Source organism: Myotis davidii, unplaced genomic scaffold (genome assembly GCF_000327345.1).
Source record: "Myotis davidii unplaced genomic scaffold, ASM32734v1 scaffold14, whole genome shotgun sequence".
In the NCBI taxonomy this organism is placed as follows: Eukaryota; Metazoa; Chordata; class Mammalia; order Chiroptera; family Vespertilionidae; genus Myotis; species Myotis davidii.
This window is the reverse complement of record NW_006287372.1, coordinates 1249237-1262854: the sequence shown is the minus strand read 5'-3', so window position 1 is coordinate 1262854 and position 13618 is coordinate 1249237. Positions and strand designations below refer to the sequence as shown.

The 13618-nt window shown below is 42.2% G+C and overlaps 1 pseudogene; it reads left to right on the top strand.

Annotated features, from left to right (window-relative positions):
• Positions 1-4218: 4218 nt before the first annotated feature.
• LOC102761005 lies at positions 4219-9600 on the top strand (annotated as a pseudogene).
• The last annotated feature ends 4018 nt before the right edge of the window (positions 9601-13618 follow it).

Sequence of the window (13618 nt, the reverse complement as noted above, 5' to 3'; positions counted from 1 at the left end):
ATATATAGAATATATTATAATAGTGATAGTAGGCATATATAGAATATATGTTAAAACAATATCTATATAACATGAAATAGTAGTAGTACAAAATAATTTATTATAATCTATATTAATATTATATTGCATATGACATATTACCTATGATGTAAATGATTATAATAAAGGTTTTATATATAAACTAGAAGCCCAGTGCACAAAAATTTATGCACTCAGGGGGCATCCCTCAGCCCGCCCTGCCCCCTCTAACAGACTGGGAGCCCTCACAGGATGTCCTACTGATGTCCCTGCGGTGAGCGGGCCTAAGCCACAGTCTGGCCTCCCTCTGTGGAAAGCAACTGGCCGATCAGGTATATAGATACTTTCTGAAGGCAGCACAGACTCCTTCCTTATTTCTTTCCTCTGTGGTTGGAGAATAAGGGACTAAAAGATTGAGACAGAACTGTGGCCAGGCCTGGGGCCCTTGTAGGCAGCAGAAAGAAGGAGAGGACTGAGGAAAGTCTGGACACAGTTGTCCTCCCTTCCTCCGGGCCCCGCACTCTGTTCTTTCCTTGTCGTGGTGGACGCTTGGGCCTCGGACTGACAGGTGCCCAGCGACAGTGGAGAGAGCTGGAGGAAGATGGCAGAGTAAGAGTTGGTATGAACCGGCGCCTGCTTAGCCAGACTTTCTAAGCTCCCCACCGGGCCCAGGCTAGCCCCTTCCCCACACCAGGAGGATCCCAGCTGAGGTCCCCTCCCTGCACCCAGCGCTCTCCTCCCTATTCTACCACTGTGGGAAGGGAGCAGCTCACCTGCACTGGACCCTGCCAACCTGGCAGGCTGAGGCACAGGTGGTGCAGCCTAGGGTGCTGATGGCTGGGAGCCTTTTCCCCCTCCCTGAAGTGTGGGATGGGGTTGCAGCAGCTCACAGCCACCCCTGAGCACCATGCACGGAGACACTGCTCTGCACTGAGCCACCATCCGCCCGGGACCTGTGGGGGTTGGGGTGGCCTCAATGGGCTCCCACTGAGGGAGACTCTGCTTGGCAGGCCAACCCCGCTGCCCAAGGGCTGCGCATGCCCCATGGACGTCATTGCCCTCATGAATCGCCGTGGTCTGGCCATCCCATCCCAGGAAGTGACCATCCTGATCACCATGGCTCACTCCCCGGTGCAGTTGGGCCTGCCCAGCAAGCATGTAGGCAGGAGTTGGGCCTCTGAGGGGAAGGAGAAGGCATGCGCGGGCCAGGGCAGAAGTGGGGAACTTGGCAGTGTAAACACAGCCCACCCACCCCCACATTGTGCTGGCCCCTCGAGCTGCATTTCTGAACCCCTGGGTGCCCCTGCCCAGCACTGTGCTCTCGGGCCTGGGGTGGGGGTGAGGGACCTGGAGTTGCGGCCTGAAGGCAGCCCCCACTGGCTTGGAATCGCAGTGGTTGATTAGCGAGGGATGTGGGATGCTAAATTCTGCCTCTCTCTCTCTCTCCCTCTCTCTCTCTCTCTCTCTCTCTCTCTCTGAGTGGGCCCCGTGTCTCTGGTGGACGGGCTCGGGCTCCGGTGAGGCGATCAGTGATCACTTTGCCTGAGCCCCTGCCCCCAGGTTGCACACGGGGGCCTGGATGGTGGCTTGCACTATCCTACCCTGCCTGCAGTATGCAAATTAACCGCCATTTTTGTTAGCAGTTAACCACCATCTTAGTTGGCAGTTAATCTGCATATCACCCTGATTAGCTGATGGGAAGTGTAGTGGAGGTATGGTCAATTACCATGTTTGTCTATTATTAGATTATATATAAATATATGATCTATGTAGTATAATCCCTATAAAATAACTAATTTGTATGTTTTAGTCTGCTAATTTTGCTACACAGTGGTCATTATCCAATAATTCAACAACTTGCTGAGTAAAGACTTGTATGTTTACCAGTGGTGGGCAAAATCTGAATGAATTATTTCTATGATATCTCAACAAAATGGAAGTTTTTTGAACAATGTAGAAGGAGAAGGTTGACTATTAGATTACAAACAATTTTGTGGTGTCTGTAGCACAAGCTACTTGCCTATACATATTCCCTTTCTGTGATTTCTTGACCTAATTACTATAATTATTTAAGGTCTAGAAGCACCCTTTCTATAAGAAGTTGTACTTAGTTACTACAAAATGGATTAACTGTCTGTCCCATGGTCTCCTGCATTAAATTTTCCTTACCTTGATCACCCTTGTGTGAAGCGTTGATGTAATTGTTAGACTGAGGTCATGCACTTCTTTTTTTCTTTCTTTTCTTATACTTGACTGTGCGCTTCTCATGGCTTCACATATTATTTAATGATCTGTCCATTCACCTTCTAACAGAGTGTCTGGCATGTATATTAACATGGATTCTGCATGACAGAATTTATAGATTTTGAGTAAACCTTCAACATGAAATTTGTAAATTTCCCATCATTTTACTGTGTTTATGGGGTACACTTTAATATATACAAAATTATCTTCTCTTATAATTTTAATGTGGATAAAATTTTGCCTTGCAAAGAGATTCACACCCATTTTTATATCTTTATGTACTAATGAGTGAATTGGTCATAGCTGCCCCTGCTAAAAACCTGATGACTGCAATGATTTAGCTGTAATTTTGGTGTCTCTCATCCTACATTTTTCTTACCTTGATCATGGCCTGTTTGTACAACAAGCACTACAGGGAAGGGACAAGTACAAAGTTATTGTTATTTTTATCATTAGATGTTTATAGAATGTGAAGAATGACAGGATAGAGATATCTGGAAATGTTCTCAGTTCATCATTTGTTATATCAGAGACATTACAATCCCATATTACAAACTCAACATATTCTAATTCCAGTATACATTTATGAAATTAGCTTGTTTGTTTGTTAATTCAATCAAAACCTGAACAATCTACCAATTCTTGTATGTTGAAACCATTATATTTTTTCTTGGAATTGTGGTATAGGTTTACTTTCTGAAATAATTTATATTTGACTTGTAATAGAAGTTTAATATACACATATATACATATACATGGAGAATTTTATGTGGTGAAAATAATATTCTCTCACATGTTGTAAGAAAGAACAATTAACTGGCATTTATGTTTGCATTTGAAGCTCTGTAAATGAAACAAATACCTCTGCCTTCAAAGTGTCCACACAACAATTTTATTTTTTTTAATTAGTTAAATCAAAGTTCATTAGAAAAATTCAAATGACAGAGTACACCTAACTACTTAAGCAATTTGGTGAGCTGAGGTTGATGGTGAAGAAATTAGTCTTCATTATACTCAGAATTTTCTAAAAAAAAAAAAAAATCAGGATTTAATGGTAGGTCAGTTTTGTTCAAAGATGGAAATTGAAGTCATACTCTTTATTAGATGTTCTTTTTCTCGTGGATTTACTTTTTCTCACAAAGAGAATACGGACAAGAATCAACAGTTTCTAAAAGAGTTAATGTTCAATCTCTTCCTCCATTAGATATATTTTATATATCTGTTTTCTTCTCTAACACAATCAGTGTATTTTAAGTAAATAAGCTATACTTGTCAAAATATTCTCATAATAGTAAATAACAAAAAAACCACTTATTACATCTTTATGTTAAATCAAAGCTCTATGTTGCATATAGATTCCTATAGCTACAAGGTAAACTATATGACACTTCTAATCAGACAATGATTAATTATTATTTTCCTCATATTGAGCCAATGACATAGGATAATTGTTGCAGGGTTTTGGATTTCAAAAATAATGAGAAGACATTAGGGGATTGTGTGATGTAATCTATATATATAAAAGACTAAGTGACTTTAGTGACCATAACAACCTGTCTCTATGATGTGCAGTGACCACTAGGGGGCAGACACTCAATGTAAGAGCTGCCCCCTGGTTGTCATTGTGCTCCCACAGCCAACCTCCCCTGGTTGGCCAATCTCCCGTGGTCCCGTGGTCCCTTCCCCACAGCTGGCCAATCTCCCATGGTCCCTTCCTCCTCTGGCAGGCCCGGATCATCGGATGGAGGCTGGGCCCGAAGCTGGGATTGGGAACCAAGGGTGGGTGGTGGCAGATATGGCCCCTTTCCTGAGGACCAGCTCCCTCCTTGGGGCTGGTGGCCAATCTCCATGCTCCATTCTCCCCCTGGCCAGCAGGCCCTGATCAGCCTGATCAGCCTGCTGCCTGCCTGCTGAAGTGGCAGCAAGAGAAGGAGAAGTGGGGGGAGGCAGGAAACCATGCAGTGCTGGGGCACAGATGATGGTGGCGTCAGCATCGTGCGCCTGTTCATTCTGCACCTGGCCTGGTGACCATGGCCTCCCCTCCTGACCCCGCTGGGGCCTTTGTGCCCCAATCATCCTGGCACCAATTGACGTGGTCCTGATCAGCTCTGATCACCAGCCAGGCCTAGGGGCCCCACCCATGCATGAATTTCGTGCACTGGACCTCTAGTTGACAAAATTTTATTAGGTCAAACTATCAAAAGCAAATCAAATAGGCAACTCAAAAGAAGCAAAGAAGATAAAGAGGAGAAATAGGAGGAGAAGGAGAGAAAAGAAAAAGATAAAGGGAAACACTGGCACACATCAGCATTGGATTGCAGGTCGAAGCATTTGTGACATTTTAGGTCCTTCATTTTGGGGGAAGGGAGTTGCCTTTAGACAGTCCTGCTTGTTTGGAACTTTTGCTGAACAATGATGGAAAATATCATCTCCAAGGAGATAAAAGTTATTTAGGACTTTATAGACCTTAAATAAGTATTATTTTTTTTCACAGTTCATAATAAATTAACTTCTTACTGTGAAACCTGCTGAAATAAACAGTAGTTTGTTTTAGTAATTGGAACTGTAGATTATAAGATTTGGGGAGAATATATTTGTTGATACTTTATAGGGAAAAAGAGAAAGATACGGGTGGAATTTGAGAGAATCATGTATTTTGGGGATAAGAAATTAAGGAAGCACAAGCACTGAACCCAGAAACATCCCTCCCCCAGCCATACATGGGAGCAGGTGAGCCTGAGGAATTTTCATTTCCCATTAAAGACACTGGGAAGCCACCAGGAAGGAATCTGGGTGACTAAGGCTTTCTCAGTAATGGACAATAATGTCTAAAGAAGTAATGTTTGGAAAAGAAAGAGGTGATAATCATGTCAAGGAAAACGGGAAGATTTAAAGGTCAAGAACTCTTCCTATCTCCAGCATCACCAAGGGCAGAGTGTCCCTAAGATTTCTAACGGTACTTCTCTTCCCCCTCCATGCCTTGCGTGGTGTTGCCACATTCAAGCAGGTTGAATGCTCATTGGAAAAGGCAAACTTATTTCATTTGTAGCTGCTCCTTGAACGTGATGCCCCCTGCCTAGCAAAATAAATTACTTTTTGTTGGCACAAAGTAATAACATTTTGAACACACCTGTGTGTTAGACACCTGGTATTATTTTTTTACAATCACACTCACAATTACTAAAATTGGAGTTAGTAGCAACACTTTTCAGTTGGGAAATATAGGTCAGAAGATTGAAGTTACTGTTTAACAGACACACGGTTGGTAGAAAAGTCATAAATTGAACCCACCTATTTTTTTTGTAATTGAATTTATTGGGTGACATTGGTTAATAAAATTATATAGGTTTCAGGTGTGCAGTTCTATAACACATCATCTGTATATTGTATTGTATGTTCACCACCCCAAGTCAATCTTCTTTCATCACCGTTTATCCACACTTTAAGCTTTTCTCCTTTCCCTCACCCCTCTTTCTCTCTTGTAATTGCCATAAGTAGTTGTTGTTTTATTTTTTAAATATTTTTTTATTGATTTCAGAGAGGAAGGGAGAGGGAGAGAGAGATAGAAACATCAATGATGAGAGAGAGTCATCGATCAGCTGCCTCTTACATACCCCCCCTCTGGGGATTGAGCCCATAACTTGGGCATGTTCTCTGACCAAAAATCAAACCTTGACCTCAACCACAGAACCATGCCAACTGGGCTGTTTTATTTTTTGAAACCCACCTCTTTCTGATCCCAGTCTACTTTTTGTTTTAAATGGCACTGGCTACCTTCCCACATTACGTGCTGGCATCTTCTTATGAAAATTAAAGTGAACAACATATTACTTGACAGTTAACAGTTTATTGTTTCTATGTTTGATAATGTTGACCTAAATAAATTGTGAATTTTCAAGAGGGAGAGTAGCTTGTCATATATTTGTGCCTTTCCGTAGCATCTCCTGTGGACTTAGACATGCAGTCACAGTCTGATGTGTATCTCTGGACCCAGATTGATTTCCTATGATTTTGGAAAGACCAAAAATAATGTGAAATACAATTGTGCTTAACCACACTCATTCTTTTTATTTTGGTAGCTGCAATGTCAAATAACCTTTTTGCCTAAGCTTTTCACTTAGAAACTAGTTATTTTTAGCAACTTTAAATACAATTTATAGAGTGAAAGAGGAAAAAACACAGATGGTAATTTACAATGAAAACCATTTATCATTATGGGGTAATTAAAATTATGCAGGCTTTTCTCATTAGCCTTTTTCCTCAACTTAGTTCCTATTGATTTTTGTCTCAAATAATTGAGAGAAAATTATTACAAATTTTATGCACTCTTCAAAACTGATCCTAAACCACACCCTAATTGCTAAATGTTCGCACCTGTATTCATCAGGCTTGCCTGTCCTGCCATTTATTCTCTCTCTTGTGATTAGGCTCCGTCCAACGTCATCAGCTCAGCGTGAAGCCTCCGGGAAAGCTCTCGGGCTCTGCTTAGCTCTCCATCAGAAAAGTGAAGGTATCCTTAAAATCAGAATTCTAACTTAAGAAAACTGACACTAATCTAATATTTTGCACAAATAAAGGAAATCCATCAGTACTAAGACTTGTACGTATTATAAAATACTAAAATTGCTAGGGCATGAAACGTCATCAATTCCACATCTATTTTATGGTTGCTAAGCTACCTTTGTTCTTAGCTGAACACTTCCAGTGGCTAAGAAAAAAGTGTTTCTAGAAAAGCTAATAACAGTTCATAGCATTACTAACATGGGACTTCCCAAATAAATATAATTGTAATCATTGTTTTTACATTTTATGATTCCCAATCTTATTTATGTGATACTTCATAAATAATCTGTACTAATAAGAGGGTAATATCCTAATTAGACCAAACATCTTCTGGGTAACCTTCCGGATGTCCTTCCAGACAAAGCCATGGTAGCGGGCCTAAGGAAGGTGGTTACGGGTTGATCAGGCCAGCAGAGTAGAGCAATTAGAGGGCTCAGGCCATGAGGGGAGAGCAGTAGGGGGATCAGGCTGGCAGGCAGGTGAGCAGTTAGGAGCCAGGTATCCTGGATTGCGAGAAGGATGTCCGACTGCCGGTGAGGGATTGGGACTAAACCATCAGTCAGACATCCCCCAAGGGGTCCCAGATTGGAGAGGGTGCAGACCAGGCTGAGGTACCCCCCCCCCCCGCACAAATTTCGTGCACCAGGCCTCTAGTCCTATATAATAAAAGGCTAATATGCCAATTGACCGAACAGCAGAAGGACTGGTCACTATGATGCACACTGTAGTGGCCAACTGAAGATCTGGCCCACCCCCAATTCTCCCCACCCAAGCTCAGGCGTTAAGCATCTACCTCCCCCTGGCTGCTTAGTCTCCATAGGTTGAGGCCGCTCCAGTGGGTGAGCTGCACCCCCATTTACAGCCAACCTGGCCAAGTTCAACCTTTCAAAGTTCACCCAGGGCAAGTGCTCCCCCCTCATTGTGACGGACCTGGAACCCAAAGGCTGGACGTCCAGCTACTGGACATCATCAACTTCAGCTTCTGGCCAAGGGCAAGCTCTTCCTGCACCGAACGGGCCGTGTGGCTCGGGTTGGCCGAGGTGGCACAGCCTACTCCTTGGTGGCTCCAGATGTGGTCCCCTACCTGCTGGACCTGCACCTGTTACTGGGCCATGACCTCACCCTTGCCCACACCCACAAGGAGCCTTCAGGTGTGGTCAGCATGGACTGCATGTTGGGTAGGGTTCCACAGAGCATGGTGGATGATGAAAAGGTGTGGTTGGAGCTGTGGGGCCTGGGCTGCGTGGCCAACAATGCCCAACAGCAGTACATGCACTGGAGGCTGGCACCCTCGCCAGAGTTCATCAAATGGGCCAAGGAGCTGGACTTTGAGAGGCTGGGCCTGCATCCCCGCTTCAGCTCGAGCTTCAAGGAGGAGGGGCTGCTGCTGCTGAGGCTGGTGGACAGCATCAAGCAGTACCACTCGCGGGCAACCATCTTTGAGATCAACGCCTCCAGCTGGGACCTGAGCAGCCAGGTGATGCGGGCCAAGCAGCAGAAGGACTTCAAGACCATTGCCAGCTTCCAGCAGGGCTGGCAGGAGTGGCAGGAGGGCCTGGCTGGCCCTGCCCCGAACTGCCCTGAACGGCAGGCAGGGCAGTCTGGGAAGGAGAAGGGGGTGTGGAGGAGGAGGAGGAGGAGGAGGCGGAGGATGAGGAAGAGAGCATGGATGACATCTTCACAGAGGTCATGGGCCAGAAACGGCAGCAGACAGGATTTGAGTGGGGAGCCAATCCTGGCCACTGGACCAGGGTTTCTATGTCCCCTATCAGCCCAAGGACTTCGACAGTGACCTGGAACTAGGCACTGGTGGGGGCAGGGGCACATTTGAGCAGCAGGCGGCTGTCACTGTCCTGGACCTGATGGGGGACGAGGTCCAGAACCTGACCAGGGACCGGCAGCAGCTCAAGTGGAACCAGAAGAAGAAGCAGTTTGTGGGACAGTCAGAACAGGAGGACAAGAAGAAGATCAAGACAGAAAGTGGTCGCTACATCAGCAGCTCCTGCAAGTGGGACCTCTACCAGAAGTGGAAGCAAAAACAGAAAATCGCCATATGCTCAACACCTGAGCCCCAGCAGGCTGCCAGCTGTTGGCCCTGTAATCAGCGCTGTTTCAGCCCAATCTGGTCGGGGTATGTGCAGGAGGCAATCAATTGATGTGTCTTTCTCACATCCATGTCTCTCTCTGTCTCTCGCCTTCCCTTCTACTCTAAAAATCAATGAAAATGTCTTCAGGTGAGGATTAACAACAACAACAATAAAATGCATACATACACACATATACAAAAATACATGAATATTAGGGGGCTGGGAGATGGGGCCCCATAGGGCACGAATTTTGTGCACTGGGCCTCTAGTTGTAATATAATTACATTAGTAACCTTCCTACTAATATCAGAATGTAAGATGGAAAGTGAGGTACAGCTATTTCCCACCTGATAAAGTGTCATAAAATGTACCCAGCCAATGTTTGCTGGTGTTTCCAAATGTGAAAAGTTCTGTATATTACATAAAACCATGCTTGACTGGATGGCAATTTGCTGGGTTTCCACAGACGCCCGTGGATGTTTTAAGAGACTGCGGTCACCTCTTCCCTTTCTCTTTAGAACATCAAGCAAGAAGTTGAGTTTGTATCAATAGTACATACAGAAAACACGACCTAGCTTGGTATGGAAACGATCTACAGGGTGGACTTGACTTTCATTTTCCTTTTTATCCTTCTTCCCTTTCCTCTTGCTTTTTTAGGGTGGACAGAAGGGGAGGAGGCACTGTGTAACTGAAATCTACAGTGGAGTTTCTGATGGGAAAAGGATCCTTACCCAACATTTAGAAAATGAGGGTATAACAGAAAGGTTCTTTTCAATCATGTTCTACAGTCATTTTATATTGGCCATATACCGTGTTTTCTGTTTGAATGTTATTCATTTCAGAAGAAAATATGTCTCAGGTAGTTGTCCAGAAATGACTTTGTGGGTAAAAATGAAAGAAACATTATTTTGGTTTGCTGAGGTACAAACTGACATGGATTTGTTAAAAATGCAGCTAGGGCAATTCAAATGTATGCATAGTTGTCATTCCTTACAATTTATCTTTTCAAAAATTCTACATGCAAATGAAAAACTCAAAAGAGGATATGAAATTTAGGCATTCGGTTTTATGATGCAAGGACAAGTACTACATAATGATTTACACAGAGTTGTATAGTGTTCAAGGCATTCTAACAGGATTATTGATAATCTGATCTTCCCCACTACACTAGATAGGTAGTCTTTGAAAGTTAAAGTTTTGCTTTCTTTCATTACTGTGTCTTCTGCTTGGCCTATGGTCATCAATTAGAATAGAAATGAAGACTCAATACACTCAATACTCCTGAGTGACTGTTTATATAAATTGAGTTTTAAAATCTGTCATTTTTTTTGCCAGATTTGGAACATAAAAAGTTTAGCAATATATAACCATGACATGTTCACATGTGTCACCTTTTTAAAACAATATTGTCCATATTCCTCTAAGGAGCAAGATAGCATGAAAAATGATACTGCATTTAATTTTTAAGTTGCATTTTTCTGTGACATATCTTTAGTGTTCTTCACAGGAAATTCTGAAATCATAATTTCTCCCCCAAAGAGTGCATTTAGAAAAAAAACAACAAAAACAAACAAACAAACAAACAAAAAACACAAAAAAACAGAAAGACTAAAGAACCTTTATACAACTACTTATACAAATGAAAAGCAAGTCAACTTCACACAGCAAGACAACAATAATGGCTTGTAAACCACTTTGTAAACCACTTAATTTGAACATTTTCTCATATGAGGTCTTTATAAATACCAGGTAGAGAAATGCCCGACCCTGACTGAACATCATGTATCCAGGCTGTTGCTGACACTTTGATTACTAGAATTTGGGGAAACTATCAGGTTGATTGATGACACAGGAAAGTTAAGTGCATTTTCCTTTGTGTTTTGCATATTCGTGATGGGTTGGAGATAGGAACCAAGGTGCCCAGCATTTGCTGCAAAGCAGGGAGACCTAGTTTTCCTCTGACATGAAAGCTGCTGTGGCAAACAAAGAGCCTCTGAGGCTTCCCTCCACTATTACATCCACTTTAAGAATTAAATTTCTTTTCAGAGCATGTTCAGGGAATACACAATTCAAAGAACTGAAAATTCAGAGTTCCAAAACGCTAGTACATCTTCCCAGGACTGACCAAAATGATGCTTCGTTTTGAATCACTGGTGACTGACAAGCATCTGGGGGTGGGACATTTCTAGAGTCACCTTGAACACCTAACATTCTAAATCTGAAAATATAGTTTTTAGTCAATTAAGAGAATAGTCACCCAAATTATAACCTTTTTCTTTTGTTTTGTTTTATTTTGCTAAAGAATAAAATACCATGCTAAATATACATGTATCCTAATTTAACCATGATTTGAGGGAGTGTTCTCAGTGGTGATTCAGCGGCAAATGCACAGCTGTGTGAGTTACCCGGTTTCCTGCCATTGCCATTCGTTTCAGGCCTGTGACATTATCAGAAATTCATCCTAAAAACCTTAGCAGCTGAGTTATGATATATTTGTTGATTCTTCTCTTGGCAATTAATTCAACAAAAATTTCTGTAAGCTGTTTGCCCCCCCACCCCCACCCCTGTGGCAACCCAGTTTTCTACAAAGTTTATTGGATATTTATATGCTAAATATTTAATGAGACTGTTTAGCAACTATTTCCTAAGGATTTCTCCACTGAGCACTGAGCGGGCCTTCCTGGAGGAAAGTGTGGTACCCACAGTGGTTAGAGCTTTTCACTCGTCATTTCATGTTTAGGAAGCTTGTGCACATTAAGACTTCTAAAATGAATTCAACGATTTTCCCCATTAATCACGTCTACGCTCCATTTAAACTCATTATTTATGACTGCAGTTGTAGAGTTTTCTCAACAACCCTAAACATTTATTGTGAAACATGAAAGTAGCTTTACTATTGGGATAATTAACTCTCTCCTCCTTCTAGCCACTAGTGAGAGATTTATTGTTTGTTAGAAAGTGTGTTTTCCTGTTACTCACCTCCCCAGGGTCAACATTCACATAGTTTCCCTGAGAATATTAGTTGATTTAATAGGGTGTTTTCAGGAAAATTCAATCCATTGTCTTCTGGGGACAATGATGCCTAATTCATAAAACATGTTAAGCAAGTTACATGGATCAGAGAAGACATCTGACACCAAATTTTTATTACAGATTATGAAAAAAGGCTTAATTCAACTGCTAATAAATTGTATGTCAGCAAGAAAATGCTCACAAAACATTTAGCATATCTTAACAAGCTTAAACTGAATACATTAAAATATAGACTATCAATAGGGGAGGGGAGGAGTTCTACTTCCTTGGATTTATTTAGTCATTTTAATTTTCATGGCTGGAGCCAACTCAGAACTTGTGGTCCTCTCTCTGTTTTTGCTTTTCTGTTATGTTATTTTTGGTTAGGGTTGATTGGTTGGTTTTTAACCTCAGGAACAGAGAGTTGTTAACCCCTCTCTTCATTCATGGGTGATTGTTCAATTTGTTTATTATTTGTTTTATAGGTTTACACAAGTTTTATTAATTATTTATCTCTTCTAATCAAATTCTTTCTTTCCTTTCACAAGCCCGTATGATTTCTCAGATGGGTGTGTATTTATACCTATGACTATACATCCTATCTAATAAAGACAGAATATGCTATTGACCCTCATGCTGTCGCAAAGATGGTGGTGCCCACACCCAATGAAGGAATATGATAATTGACTTCCCCACCCTCAAAGATGGAGGCACCCACAGCCAATAAGGAGGGAATATGCTAATTGACTTCCATGCCCTCAAATATGGCGACACCCACATCCACAAGATGGCTGGCAAGGGTGATCAGGCTGGCAGGAAGAAGCAGTTAGGGGCAATCAGGCAGGCAGGCAAGCGGTTGGGAGCCAGCAGTCCTAGATTGTGAGGGGGATGACCAACAGTTGATTTAGGACCAATTGGACCTAAACCGGCATTTGGACATCCCCTGACGGGTCCCAGATTGGAGAGGGTGCAGGCTAGGCTGAAGGACACCCGCCTAGTGCACAAATTTCATGTACCAGGCCTCTATTACATACATAATATATACACATGTAGATGCAGACAGGAGTGCAGTGAACTTCCTGGCATCAAAGGTTATTTAAAATTTCCAGTTAATTTCATGTAACTAGTTTAATCTGCTGTGGAAATTGACACCGCTAGGAAGTATCAGAACCCAGCAAGTCTTAAATAACCACACAGAGTCTGCCTTTGATCCTGAAATATGTAAAAGTTTATGTGTGATTGGAAAACAAACAAAACACCGTAATTCACATTTTAAAAAACGTTTGTAGCCCTGGCCAGGTAGCTCAGTTGGTTATTTGTAGGTTTGATCCCTAACCAGGCACATACAAGAAGCAACCAATAACTGAATAAATAAGTGGAACAACAAATCCATGTTTCTCTCTCTTTCCCCTACTTCATCTTCCTCTCTCTAAAATCAATCAATAAAAAATAAATAAAATTTGTTGAATTTTAAAGAAGACATATTACTATTGTGAAAAGTAATGTAAAAAGAGCCACTTTGAAATAGAGTTGAATTGCCATTCCCAGGAACTGCCTTAGTGGTCTTGTTAAAACTTTGAATGTTCAAACGGAGCAAGGTTAACCGTTAGCCTGGGACAAACTGACATTGTCTTACACTTGTTTGTGAAATTAACAGGAAAGCATATGTCCTGACTACAAGGGAAAGGAGATGA